This window comes from Saccostrea echinata, unplaced genomic scaffold (assembly GCF_033153115.1).
Source record: "Saccostrea echinata isolate AGI-Se365-2 ecotype Australia unplaced genomic scaffold, CSIRO_AGI_Sech_v1 ptg000058l, whole genome shotgun sequence".
Lineage (NCBI taxonomy): Eukaryota > Metazoa > Mollusca > Bivalvia > Ostreida > Ostreidae > Saccostrea > Saccostrea echinata.
The window spans coordinates 7,063,626-7,079,009 of NW_026889807.1; positions in this window are offsets into that span (position 1 = coordinate 7,063,626).

A 15,384-nucleotide genomic window follows, 5' to 3' on the forward strand; every position below is an offset into this window, starting at 1 on the left:
CAAACAAGACACGTGTTTTATCAACAAAGCTTTAATTAAGGAATGAATTATATATATATATATATATATATATATATATATATATATATATATATATATATATATATATATATATATATATATATATATATATATATACGAGCAAGTTTGTCTAATCAGACTCTGAACTTGTTGACGATTCAGAACTTACATCTACTAGTTTGTTCTTATTCTTATATAAATAAGTCAAAAGTTTGTTTTTCAGCTTTTCGTTCTCTCTAATTAATTCTTTAGTAGAACGAGATTTCTTTACTTTCTTTTGTTTGGATTTTTTTCGTTTTCTAACCCTCTCACATTCTACGGCATCTTCGCGAGCCCACAGGAGCCGTATGTCCTCTACATCTTGATCCTCATCTTCTCCAGTATCCTCTTCATTATGTTGACGACTCCCTGAGGACGAAGTCGATGGCCGGAGATTCCCCAAAGAGCTGGTTGATGGTCGGGAATAATCCGAGTTCCCTGAAGAGCTGGTCATTGGTATGGTATTTCCTGAGAAGGTAGGCCGGGTCAATTCCCTGGGGTTCCTAGTGCCCGAGAGTTGACAAGAATTTTCTAAAGATGTGGTTTTTGTCGAGGGGGAACTGATGGAAGAAGATGAAGGGGGGTTCACGGAGGAATTAGAGCTATTATATCTTTTCTCCAATTTTGCAATTTCCTCAAGACATTGTCTATAAACAAATGATACACATTGTTAGAAAAATGAAATGTTATGATTTATATATTTTATCAGACTCTAAACTACATGTTTTATGATTAAATAATGACTGAAGTATTTGGATTTGTATGACTTATCCTGACATTTTAAAATAAATTAAGAATCAATAGAAGTTTGTGGATAATGGGATCAAAGCTCAGAAAAAATGCTGATCAATTATGATACCTGATATCTGAGTCTTTTTCCGTGTGCATGTTTTCCTTCATTCTATGAAATTTCTCTCTAATGCGCTGAAGCAGCCTTTTTTCATCTTCCTTTTTATACATCTCGCGAATGTCCGCGCCGAACTGATTGACATTTGCCTTAATCTCTTCCAAAATGGACTCAAAATCAGCAGGATGGATGAGATAGCTTCGTAAAATAAGAAGAACCTCTTGTTTCGAAAATCGGTGATTTTTTCTTTTCTCTGTTAAAAAAAAGAGTTATGTGAATGTGCACTGTGATTTGAAATTCTATGATAATTATATAATATTTCCTAACACTGAAAAAGGAAATGAAATTTCTAAAATAGCATTATTTTCAACTTACCATTCCGTGTTGCCATGATGTTTCTTCTAGTTGTTCGACTCACAAATCTCGTGGAATTGCCAGTCCTTCGCGCTTACCCAACCGAAAAGTTGAATGAAAAGAATTACACAGTCTATTGTCGGGGTTACTCTCTCGGCTGTAGTTTTACTCGATTTGATAAAACAAGCACACAGATCTATCTAGATATGTGGGTTAACGAAAGGAAAGCCACCAATTTTTAACAGTCAGAAATTAGAGTGTATGTTATAAATTTGAAAACAATTCATTCTTTATTTCACCAAAAGACTGGAGAGTGGGGATTGGGGGGGGGGGGGGCAATTGGAATGCTATGTAATGCTTAAGGTAAATAAGAAAATGAAACAATAAATGTCCTGGTATTGAGAGAGAGAGAGAGAGGAGGGATAAATGTTTTAATGATTTTAAAGCAGACCCATTCATTGGGAAATGAGATATCATGTTTTTTTTCTAATTTAAAATGTAATATGAAGCTGCTTGACACCCCCAGTCAACTTTGGAGAAAAAAAATACTACAAAGTGAAATTAAGTGTAAAAGTTTTCTTTTAAATTCAATTGTTTAATAATTTAAATTGCAAACAAATAAAGATGGAAATTTTATATAGTTCACACCTCGGGATCGGGATGCCTATCGTACTTCGATACGTATACGGATACGGATACTTATACGGATACGTGAGATAGAACAATCTCTAATAGAGAATGTTCTTTCTGACGTATCCGTATAAGTATCCGTATCCGTATACGTATCGAGGTGAAAGAGGCATCTCGATCCCGATGTCTAAACTTTTTACTATAATTTCCATCGTTATTTGTTTGGATTTAAAGCAGCCCCATTCATTTAAGAATAGCATATGGTATTTTTTCTAATAAAAATGTATTAAGCCGCTGTAAACGTCTATCACTGGAAAATTTTTTAAAAATAGATAATGAAATTAAATAAATTTGTATTTGTTTTCATTATATTGTTTAAAACTTTAATTGCAACTTTGTTTAAAAACATTTATCGGGATCCCCCTCTCTCCATCCTAACATCAGGATATTTTATTGATTGATTCTGTAATTTACATTAGATGACAAAAAAGTTACCCCCCCCCCTCCACTCACACACACACTAAAATGCAAAAGACGTTGATATCCACACAATCAATAAAACCGTGAAGCCGCTTCTAGACCCTTACCAGTATATGCTAAAAAAATGCCAACCCCCCCCCCCCCCCCCCCCCCGCCAGGGAACACACACAAACTTTCATAGCGTCTGTTGACTTTCTTCATTCTTTTTTTTTCAATGAACTATTTGACAAATACCTGTATGTCGTCTCCCATTCCCCTCCCCAGTTGAAATTGCTACTTTCGTGCCTATTCTCATACAGCTTGATTTTGCTTTATATTTTGTCCTTTCAGCAAATAGGTGATGAAATGAAAATGCAATTGTTAGATTTGATTTTTCCTTTTAGTTCTCTTGTTGTCGTACATGCGTATTATAATTCATGGTTTGATATAGAAACTGTTTCAGAATAGGGTATTCATTATATTAATTCTCTTTTTATAAGAAAGAAAAGAACATTAGGTTAAAAAATGCCAAAACAATAGACATCTATTTCTTCTATGCTACCTTGTCCATCCAGCTGATTTTTATTTATTTATTTAATTTTTATTTATTCATTTATGCATTTTGGCCCAGATCGGTAAAAGTGTGAGTCAATTCAACACGCAGTTTATAGAACTGAAGAGAAGAGGCTGCTTCAACGTAGCAGAGAAATAAAAAACAGAATAAAGAATAAAATTTATACAAAACATTTAATTGATAAAATATCAGCATTTTTTCAGAGTTTTGATCCCGCTTGCACACAAAGAATTACAGTCATCTTAATTTCAATAAATAAATCATTAAGTAAACTTTAGTCAACATGTATATAAAGTAATGTATAAGACATAAACATTGTTCTCCGTTTATCTCCTTTTGTCGACTATTGTTATTCATCCCCGACAAAAACTGCGTGTAATTGTATCACTTTTGGAAATGGTAGTCCTTTCTCAAGCTCTCTAGAATTTCGGATACAATTTATAGAGTTAAGAGTTTTCAAACCACCCCAGAATTGCCAGCTTTCCAAAGCTTTTCTGGAGAACTATGTCCATCAAATATAATCAAATAATATACAGAATGTTGATAATGATAAAAAAGAAAATGAGGATGGAAATTTTCAGTGACTCCCCCCCCCCCCCAACACACACACACACACACACACACACACAGAGTATGCAGTATGGTCAAATTAATCTTTCACAGTTAATGTATCCGTAATTATTTTTGTGGAAAAGAGGAACTCAAAACTTAATATCCATCCCCCCCCCCCCACACACACACATATACCCCGTAATAGTTTTTTTTTAAGATTTTGATTAATTTCTACACCTTTTTATTGTCAAAGTTTTGCTAAGGTGACTTGTCATTTTTTTTGTTTCTCCCTGCCTCGGCCCAGCTTCCCCCTTCTCCACTTTGTTAATCAATTTTAAGTGTTTGCTTGATGTAGACAAACTTATACTCATCTAGAATAATTGATCTCTGACACCTCGTACAGTTAAACTTTGTTAACTCAAATTCTTGAATATATCGAAGTTTTAATTGGTCCAATCAAGTCTGAGATAACGAGCACTGACTGTATGCATTATGGGGAATATGTCTTGTGTTGGTAAAGGTTACTTCGAGAATGAAACAATAATATATCCTGATATTGTGTGTGTGTGAGAGAGAGAGAAGGGGGGGGGAGTCCCTTTTAACTTTTTTTATTTTTAAAAAAATTAATAAAAATATACATACTTTTTTTTTTACTAATTTTATTTTTTTTTAAATCCTCCCATAAAATGATAGGTGTGAACAGCAACTTGATACGTTTTATTAGAAATATTTCTATATATCTTATTTTGAAATGAATGAGGTTAAAATCAAACAAGAAATCAAACAAGAAACGATGGAAATGTTACCCAACGGTTAAATCATCGGGATCGAGATGCCTCTCATACCTCGATACTTATACGGATACGGATACGTATACGGATACGTCAGATAGAACAATCTCTAATAAAGACTAGGAAAAACAAGCAAACCATTCTAGCAAAAAATGACACCTTGTTGCCACTTATGCTATAAAGAAACTATTTAGAATATATCTCTAAGTAAGTGGTAACCATGGGTACTTTTGGAATACATTTTAAATGTTGAAAAATCCTGAAAAAAGGTCAATATTCACTAATGATGGGTGTTACATGATCAAATTCAATCAACAACTTAAGAAAAACAATGAGAAATAATTGACCTTAAGTAATAAGGTATTGGCAATATTATTCTAAAATTAACTTTTAGGGTTGCCATGGTAACATAGCGTAACAATGCAAAATCTGTTGTTAAGATTGGGTTAATGCTACTACCTTAAAGGGGGAGGAAATAAGCACCTCCTTCAAATTTACCTGGTCTTAGAACCCCTGTCAATCACCTGAAATAAAGCCTGAGATTGGATACTTGGATTTGATTGACATTTAGTTTTCCATTTTTGTGTATATCATGTGTACCTTGTCTGAATATCGTACCGACCATTGAATTAACATTCAGGCTTTTGATGCCTACCGCATATGTCAACGTGATAAAGCTCTGTTTTTTTTTAATTCTTAGGAATATGCTATAAATATAATTCTGCCAAATAATTAAATAAATGCTAGGAAAAATCATGCTTTTATATTTAAAATGTAATTTTAGAAGGGTGAATTTCATTTCACGATTACAATCGATAATTATACAATTAGTCAAAACATAACTTTACGTAAATTTATTTTAATTTAAACAGAATATACCGACCCTCTTTTGAAGTATCATGTAATTAAATATAATAATATATCTTGTTTTAAAATGATTATGACAACACTGTAATATTGTTCAAGTGAAATTTTATAAAGGAAAGTACATGATTGTACGTGTCGCTTTTCTTCGAGACATGGTGAAGAAAGTTACGGTATAATAACCAGTTTTAGAAGAGAAATTAGTCGTATTACTTTATCTTGCTTTGTTTTGATATTTGAAATTACGAATCCCGATGGGGGAAAAAGTAGGATACAGATGATTCAATTCCCGTTTCGCCTAACTTAGGGGACCACAACCGGCCCGAAGACCTGACCATTTTTGAAGTCCATGCGTCATCATGGAAAAATCACGTAGGAATTATCTTTAAAAAAGAATTATTCAGCTTATTATAAGTCTTTTTAGTTAGAGACTTATTAAATAAGTCTTATTTACTTAGAGACTTATTCATGACCTCCTTTCTTCTTTCGTTTTGCCATACACGGCTTGCAATTCGAATTACTTCCCTTTGTGTCGCCAGCATACAACTAAAGATTTTGGTCCAATATTCATTTTATAACATTTGAAATTAATTAACAAACACACAGTTATTTTGAAATTGTCTAATTATTAAAACATATTTATTCTAAAAGAAGGAATTGAATTAGGAGTATGTCCCCAACAAAAATTTAGCATGCTTTATTTAGTAAATTTGACGGTCAACATTTCGATTGACCCACACAACAAAAAACAATGACATTATTTTACCATGTCATAGGAAAACGTGTACAGGTAATACAGGTAACATCCTGTGTGTATAGGTAGGTATACACAAGCCAGCGTGGTTCCCTCGGGGCTTCACAGCCGTTTTGATTAAGCTCCACCCCACACTAAACTTACCTGAGGAAAACCGACCGGTTGAAAACCTCGGCCTTTAAGGAAAACATGAAAATTCAAGACTGACAAATATACATTCTTAGGACCTTGCAACACCGACAACATTAGAAAAATTGAGATTAATTGCTACTTTGCAGTATAAACACGGAAACAATGTACCAGTTGTTTAAAGAAATAGTTTTTTGCTGATAAAGGAATTTACCTTTTAATCAAGAAACATATTATTTGACTCATCTTGAATATTACCTATCTGGTAGAACTAAAGTTTAATATCATATATTGATAATGTTTGATGAAAAATACAACACTGTTGCTATGGTTCCCAAGTTGAGAAAAAATTCGATTTTGTTAACTTTATGTCAATATTAAACCCTATGTGCCAGCTTTTTGAATCCATTTAGAGATTGGGTGGTAGTCAATATTGAAAGTCATATTAATCATAACAGTTTTGGGAATCTACATATAAGGGTACGTATCCAATGAAGCAGAATATTTTCCAAATTTTTATGCATATTTTTTCTGCCAATTTCCATAGAACGCTCTATTTAAAGAATTAATTTGAATTTTTTGAAATGTGAAAATTAGGACCACACAAACGCCGTTAAAAATTGATCACCAGTTATATAGAAATGTGTTTTTTATAAAGCTAGGATCAGATTAAAGACTTACGCAACGTACCTACTTACTGATATTTTTTCAAGAAATTCTTAATTTAAGATTATAATGCCATCAGATGTTCATAGACAAAAAATCAACATGCATTACCAGGGGGGTAGAAGAAATATCAATTGATGAAAGTTCTCATATAATTCAAAGAACAATATACATAATTACTAAACATATATTCTAGATGTTTTGTTTATCCAAACTTGTTTTAGAAGAAGTTTACAGCAGCATATATAGACATTAAAATGTATCACACAGTTCCTTCAAGTATTGGAACTCTTCAACTCCAGGGGAAAAACAATAAAGTTCAAACTACGTTGTATATGTTCTTAAAACATACATAGAGTGAATTTGAAATCCCTTCGTGGTGTTAAAACCATGGCAACCATTGCTAACCAATAAGAAATATCATTTCTTTGGTATACAACCTACAAGTGTATAATTGTTTTTATTTTTAAGTGTATGACTTTATAAATTGAATGAACAAAATATTACTTTTCAATACTTTGTTTCCATGGTAACGGATGTAACAGTTGGTTTCCCAAATATGTTTTTCTTGATTTCAGACATCAGGCCTTTGACTTTCGGAAGCAGTCATTGCCATTTGTTTGCTTTGCTGCAAACGTTAACTATGGGATTTTGAACATGTTAAAAGGACTTTTGCGAGAAGCACTGACTTTTACAATCGACGGCTTACTTTTACACTATGACAGTATATAAAGGAAGCTCTTTTGCGATATAAAAATTAAGCTTAACAGTTAATTATACGATAATAATGGGCCATTTCAAAGCACATATTACGTTGTCTAGAAAGAGAACGGCAACCAGTCCACCCTCAACCCCATCCCTTCCCACATTGATCAACTCTTGCTTAGTTTTCCTTCCGAGATGTTTTTTCTCTCTTTTTTGATTCCTTCAGAAAATGAGATTGAAAGGAGATACTAACCCTCATGAATAAATAATTTAAGCTATGTAATTCTGTCTCCCATCATCTCTTGTTATGCTTGCCTCCAGTTAAGTATGTAAGTGCCCTAAATAAAGTTATCTTCTCCCTTTTCATTCCGTTTACAGTCATTCCTATACAACTTTGTTATCACTTTAAAGGGCCTGGACACAGTTGCATGTAGCCTTATTGTTTACAATTTTAAATTTCTATTTTCATTCAAAAATAATTTCAGTTTCATGAATTGAACATACATTAAAATGACAACGACATTCTTCATACACGTCAAACACCTGTGTTCGTAGACAGGGCATGAGCTCTGTTGATAGACGTCGAACGCTTCGTGAGAACAAATGTCGACGGATATGCTCTGATGACACCGGGCTTGGGGCGAATTACATTGTAAAGTAAAGTAATGCATTACATTACCATTACTTCAAGATTTGGGCATGAAATTACCATTACCAATACTCTAATTTCTTAAAGTAATGCATTACATTACCATTACTTTAGTAAATTTATGCATTACCATTACCATTACTTTTGGGGGTTTTCAAAAATAGAAATACAAAACGTGTACTTTTAATAAACATGCACGCCCCTTCAAAACTAAACTTGATGAATGTTAATTCAAATTTAATTTCAAGTTCTTGTATTTATTACACTGTATATAATTTACATATCTTTTTATTATTCATAAGATTTTTAATTAAAAGATATGATATTTAAAACACGGATTTCAAGTACTTGTATTTATTCCACTGTAAATATCTTACATATCTTTTATTATTTATAAGAAGTTCAAACTTTTCAATTGCCAATAAGATAAAAACATGTACAATATGCACTTTTTGTGTGATTATTGATGTCATAAAGCAATTTAACTTTTGGGACACTTTAACTTTGTATAGTACCAACCAGACCCAACCTGACATCTAAGCAGTCCCAGAAAGCAGACCCTGGGACTGCTTTGGGACCGTTCTGGGACCGCTGTGGGACTGCTCTGGGACCGCTATGGGACTGCTGTGGGACTGCTCTAGAAAGCAGACCCAGCAGTCCCAGCAGTCCCCGGGACTGCTTTCTGGGACTGCTTTGTTCACTCATGCGTGAAAAAGTTTCTGAGTGACATGATAACTCCGCCCCTTGTGTATTCTGAATTTGCAGCTCCCTGATGTTGTTTTGTTAACTTTCAGCAGAGAGATGTTTAAAATAAAAAATAAAATACAAGGATTTCTTACAAAATTTTATCAAGTACGATAGATATACAAGTAATTACTATATGTCTTCAGGGGCTCTAAATTTACACAATTGTAGTCTAGAATTAGTTTTAAAAATAATGAAAGTTGTTTAAAAGAGAAGTCAGGAGATGATTTTTATCTCTTGAATTAAACTTTATTACAGGTGTTTGAAACAAAATTATCTAGGCCTATTAAATTATTTGATGCTCTCAAATTATGTACTCAAAGTTTGCATTAGGCCCTAGCACTTTTTAAAAAAAGCAAACTTGTTATTACAGTAAGATATTCAGAGGGACGTAATGTACTGGATTTTTTTCAATTGAAAATTATTCTACTATTCTTCCGTAATATAAATAATGTGAACTAGTATTGGGAGATTTATTTATGAATTAGTTTTTAATTTATAAACAAGATATTAAAAAAGCTGACCATGACAAATCGAAAAGGAATGGAATACAAGCATTCCACAGTGCCAACCAGGCATGAACGTCTTCGTTCAATATTTATAATTTGTTTCTATACACGAACTGTGATTTTCTTAACAGTTCAGAAATGACTGTCACATAAGAATTGCAAATATTTGTTGTTACTGCTCAGAAAGAAATGCATTATCAATTTCCACTGCCTTTTATAGTTACATTTTTTATTGGTAATCTCATTTCTGAGTAAGCTCCGCCCATTAAATTAATTTACCCCGCCCATTGGGACTGCTTTCTGGGACTGCTTTTTGGGACCGCTGGGACTGCTGTGGGACTGCTCTGGGACCGCTGTGGCACTGCTCTGGGACCACTGAGGGACTGCTAAAGCAGTCCCTGGGACTGCTCTGGGACTGCTTTGTGTCAGGTTGGGTCTGGTTGGCACTGGAATGCTTGTATTCCATTCCTTTTCGATTTGTCATGGTCAGCTCAAACTAGACCAGCTCTTTTAATGTTTTATAAACACAGTCGGCAGAAAGGGGACTGGTATTTGAGCACTTCTCAAAACAATACTTTGTTTTAATTGTTAAACCCCAGAGGCATTGTGTGTTTTGATGACATTCTATTCACAAGATGGCAATTATTAGTTTACAGTGTACATTAATTAGTGTACCTCATACCGGAAATATTATTTTTAAAGTAATTTCTTAAAAACCCTTTTAAATATTCTCTGAAATTAAATATTATCTAAAATAAGTATGAAAATTTAATATGTCTGGTAATTGTACTTTCAAAAGAATATAAAGTGTGGTAGTAGATAGTGTAAATAGATACAGAAATTTTATTTAAAGAGGTTGATTTTTTTCATTCATTTCTATCATTTAAAATATTATTTATTAAATCTAAACAATAATTGCCATTTCCATTTTAAAATTTTTAAAATTGGTCTATACAAAATAATGCTTTGTAATGCTATGTAATGCCAGCATTACTCTGGATTTCAGAAAGTAATGCATTACATTACCATTACATGTAATGCAAATATTTTGGCATTACTCATTACATGTACTAGCATTACTTTGAGTTCAAATAATGCATTGCAATGCATTACCACTGCATTTAGCATCACCCGAAGCCTGGATGACACTATACATAAGTAATATCTATATCAACCATAACATGTAATCTTGTTTAAAAAAAATTAGCTAGTTCTCACATATGTAACAATAAATCTTACCTTTGGTTAAACATTCTTGAGGGGAGGAGGATAATATACGAATGTCTTGTCTCTCCAATGGCTCATCAATAGATTGGGCTTTGCTCAATTTCAATTCTATAGATCATTTTTAGATCATTCTTAGATCATTAAGGAATTAATCATAAAAGTATACGTTCGCCTTTATGTCATTTTACCACTTTGAAAGCAAAATATCATGCATGTTTACTTACTTTCATAAAACCCAGAATCCATTGCTCCGACAATATCTATATATGAGAACTTGCAGAGAACATCCTGGAATTCTTCAAACCACTGTTGATGGTGGCGCCAAACTCGATCTAAAAGAACCATCGTGGAACATATTCTACCTTGAGTTTTTTCCTCCGCTTCAATATTCTCTTTATCCATTTCGTTTATGACTTGTCTTTTATGAAGTTCTGAGAGAACATCAGAAGGTCTGAGTTCTTCAATAAACCCGACAGTGGGTTCCGTTAGAATTTTTCTATATCTTTCAAATGCGACCTTCAACAATTCCTTGCCTTTAAGTGTTCTTGCCACATAATGATATTCTACAAAATATATCAAAATATATCAAATACATTGACTACATCGGAGAAAATCTTACGATCATACATCAACTTCAGTTCTGTGCGTAATCTTGTATTTAGAATAAGAAATGTATCATCTGAAAACCGACTGACGTTCGTGTCGCAGTAGATGTTGGCATGAAAAAGATCCCTCATTGCTAAATGGCCACAAGTGTCGAGTACAGGTTTTGATTGGCAGCCTTCCACTTGCATTTAGCGGGTCCTTAACTTGGGTGAAACATTCTCGAAAAGGATGTTTAGCAAGCAAAGAAACAAATAGCTACTGCATTTACATAGACGATAAAATGCATCTATATGTAAGTAGATTACCTGTTCGAGCATGTCATGCATGTCAACAGATAACGCTTAAATTATTTATTAGGTCTTTCTCAACATTTAATATTGAATTTGTTGAGGAAATATATTTTAGCTGTGAAAAGTTCAGGAAGGAAGGAATTGATGCTATTTTCACGTAAGCAATATGCTCCTCATGAAAGAATGCCGATGTCAGACAAATATCAGACAAACAGCAACTGTATTCCTCAACTTATATTTGCTCATCTTCACAAAATTTTAACTCCTGGGGGAAAAGGTGATATTTCAGACATGTTTTGAAACGCTATGTTTCTAAGTATATAATATTAAGTTATATCAAAGTCTACAATTACAGAAATTGACACCTTGTATCAAAAATATGTAAAACCTAAACTTATAATGACATGATGATCGAACATCGAACAAGACCCACATTACTTTACATCAAGCCCGCGTGGGGCAGGGGCAGTGGTTAGAGCGTTCGCTCTAGAGTCGCGGGGTAAGGAGTTGATCCTTACGTCGCGGGTTCGAATCCCACTGTGGGACGTGGAGACCAGTCCTTTGGATGAGACTGTATAAACCGAGGTCCCGTGTCGCAGTAGGTGTGGCACGAAAAAGATCCCTCACTGCTCAATGGCCTTAAGTGCCGAGCATGCATGCGCATAGGTTAAAATTTGCAGCCCTCCATCGGCAAGTGGTGGAGTATCCATATGAGTGAAAATTCTCGAGAGGGACGTTAAACAACAAACAAACAAACTTTACATCAAACCTTTCCCCCAGGAATCGTAATGAAAACAGGAAGAATATAAATATCATGCCTTAGAAACCTCCTTATTGTTATAAACTTACCATTCATTTCCAAGGCATCTACAAACTTTTTCCATTTTTGGGGATGGTCACTCAGTTCCAAATGAATGAGAAGGCGTTCCATTGCAGCAATGTTACCTTGTTTTCTGTTAATTTGACGTATTTCTTGACGAGCTACTATAAAGGAATAAATAAAGAAAAAAGTAATATGCAAATAACGTAATTACCCAAATAAATCAGTTTGAACGGATACACGTTTCGCTGAAGTATAAGGTAAGATCTGAACACAAAACTTTAATGCATATACAAATAGGAAAATACAAGAGGGGGACAATTTCGGGATAAATTTACTTCAGAATTTAATTCAATATACTATGGTCATTTTTAAAAATTTAAAGTTATTTTTGATGGACGTATTTCAAAATAAAATTTATAATATAATTTCATAATAATTACATCATTGCATACTTACGTTCACTAATGACAAATCGTAGATGAGAGATCAGCTCTATTCCATGGACACACCTAACCAAGAGAGGTCTGTATAGGGACATCAGCTTTGGTATATCATACGTGTCCAGTGTGCATTTTATGCTGTTTGTATCTGAGAGGGTTGTGCACGAGTCGTTATATAAGTCTTCAAAATATATTACAGTTTATGCAAAAGTAAAAACCTCGACGAAAGTCATTTTCATCAGCTCTTGTATTTACAAACCATATAGAGACAAACTTTGAGAAGAAATGAATGATTTTACTATGCAGAGATGAAAGCTCAGAAACTAATTACTAATTCCGGTACGAGAGTCGATCCAAAAGGAAGGTCATTGCTGCTAAACAATTTTGTAGGGGGGGGGGGGGCAGAATGAAATTTCAGTATCTTACATTTCCACGTTTTTTCTCATAAGTCATGAAAAACAACTTTCACAAACCGAAGTCTCAAAAAAAATTTGAAGTGAGGGCCTGTATCAAAATTAGTTCCGACTGTAGGTAATGGATAAATAACTCGATGGTGTTGAATAGTTTAGAGAAAACATTCGAATGTTTTCTCTAAACTATTCAACACTATCGAGTTATTTATCTTACTTAAAAAACTTCCCCACTTTGGACCCCAAAGAAACATTTACCCTTTCACATATGCAACTTTGCTGTAATACAATGGGATCTAGCCCATTCAGATATCCAACAGTGACATAATACAATAGCCTAATCGAACACCCCTTTTATTCATGGACTTGTGAGCATGAAACCGCATGGTGCTAATGTCATTTGAAACCTTTCCATTGTTCTGAACAGTCATAGAATCAGATGAAGAATAGTTTTAAAATCCAATGTAAATTTTGAGAGGTTCAGATAGTGTTTTGAATACTTTTGTCCTGAAAGCAGAAGAAAACTATACAAAATTTTGATAAAAGGTTGGAAATCTATCATTACATGTAAGATGATGATTTGTTGGGGAAAAGTGTTAGAATCTTACTGACATCCATTCGAACAATACTTCTAGTAGTGCTATAACAGACGAAAAGATTGTCGGTTTTATGCTGAACCTGCTTTAACATGTTTAAAAATATTCCATATCAAGATGTGCAATAAAAAGGGTGACAAAAAATAGATGGGTTGTCAATTTATTAAATTCATTATTTCTCAATGCCTGCTCCTTCTGTCTCAATATACTTATCTTGATGAGATTCCCTGGAGTTTAGTAAAACCTAAAACCTGTCTTGTTTATATGACATAACAATGTCATGAACAGCTGACTTCAATGCATATAAAATTGTAAATAAATAGGGAAAGATCCTCGCTTAATTATGCCAGTATATTTTTGCTTGTTGGAGTTCAATATAAAACACACATGATCAACGTCACTTTTTGACGAGATTGACTTTTCGCACCTTGACTACAAATCGACATTAACTGCTCATCTCTCATCTCTTTGAATCTCTTTTGGCATTTAAAAACAAGTTCTCTGGATGCATTTTATTTCTCTGAGCTAGTTTAAACTTTCCCTACGTCTATACCAGTTTTTTTTCAGGGGCAAAATTTTATAGAATGGTGGAAAAAGAAACCCTACCCCTTTTTGACGTCATTTTCAAGCCCTTAATTGTATGGACACTCCTTATAAAATATACGATAAAATTTCATAGAATGTACAGAATGGGGTAAAAATTGCACATTTTGCGGAACAATTATGTCCAATCACATGTCTGAATTAACGGAAATTTTTGATGTCAAGTGCTCATATCAGAAGAGTTTTTCTTAGTTACACTAAGGTTGAACGTCATGTTCGCGGTTGCGCCGCCTGGACATGCCATTGCTTATAAAACATTACTAATTTATAAAAAAAAAAAAAAAAAATTATGAATTGTTTATTTTTCTATAGATAGAAAGATGATGCTTACTGTTTTAAAATTCATTGATGTACCTAAAGCGGTTTTAATTTTATGGCGCTAGTCCACGAACTTTTTGATACCCCTCGTAGTGATGGTTGAATCGGTAAAATATAAGTAGACCAATAACAATGGGTGTTTTTTAAATGCTGGATAAAACGCCACTCGTTAAATTGGAAAGAACTTTGTAACATCGACAACACCGAATGCATATCAAAATATTCTAAGCCATATTCGTCTCGCACCATCTGATTATTCAAAAATCGGTACAATTTACTTAAAACTACACCTCCTTTGTGATATATCAAACTTGTAAGCTTTGAGTATTTTATATTATAATTTTTTTCCAGAAATGCAAAGAAGAGTTTATCCTAAAATTGTTTGCGATCAATACTTTTTCACCTCAGTAGACAAGGTTTGGGTTATTGATGTTGACTAAGACTTGTAGAACATAACAATTAAAATGAAATTTCATTGGCCTTCGAATTGATATATTATTTTTATTCAAGAAAACGAATTTTGTTAGAACGGGTATAAAAAATGATTACATTAAGATCAATTCTAAATACCCTACAAAAACAAACGCTAGTAATTAGCACATCAATAGACAGTAGGATCTTAATATTAGTAAGCAATTATACCGGTGGTACGAAAAATAAAAAAGAGCATTACCTCTTTCAAATGTATATGTATCGGTAATATCTTCCATATACAAATCTATGTCTGTTTCTTTCACGCTACAGATGCCGGGGAGGATAGGACAAAGGATTGTTTCAGAAAATA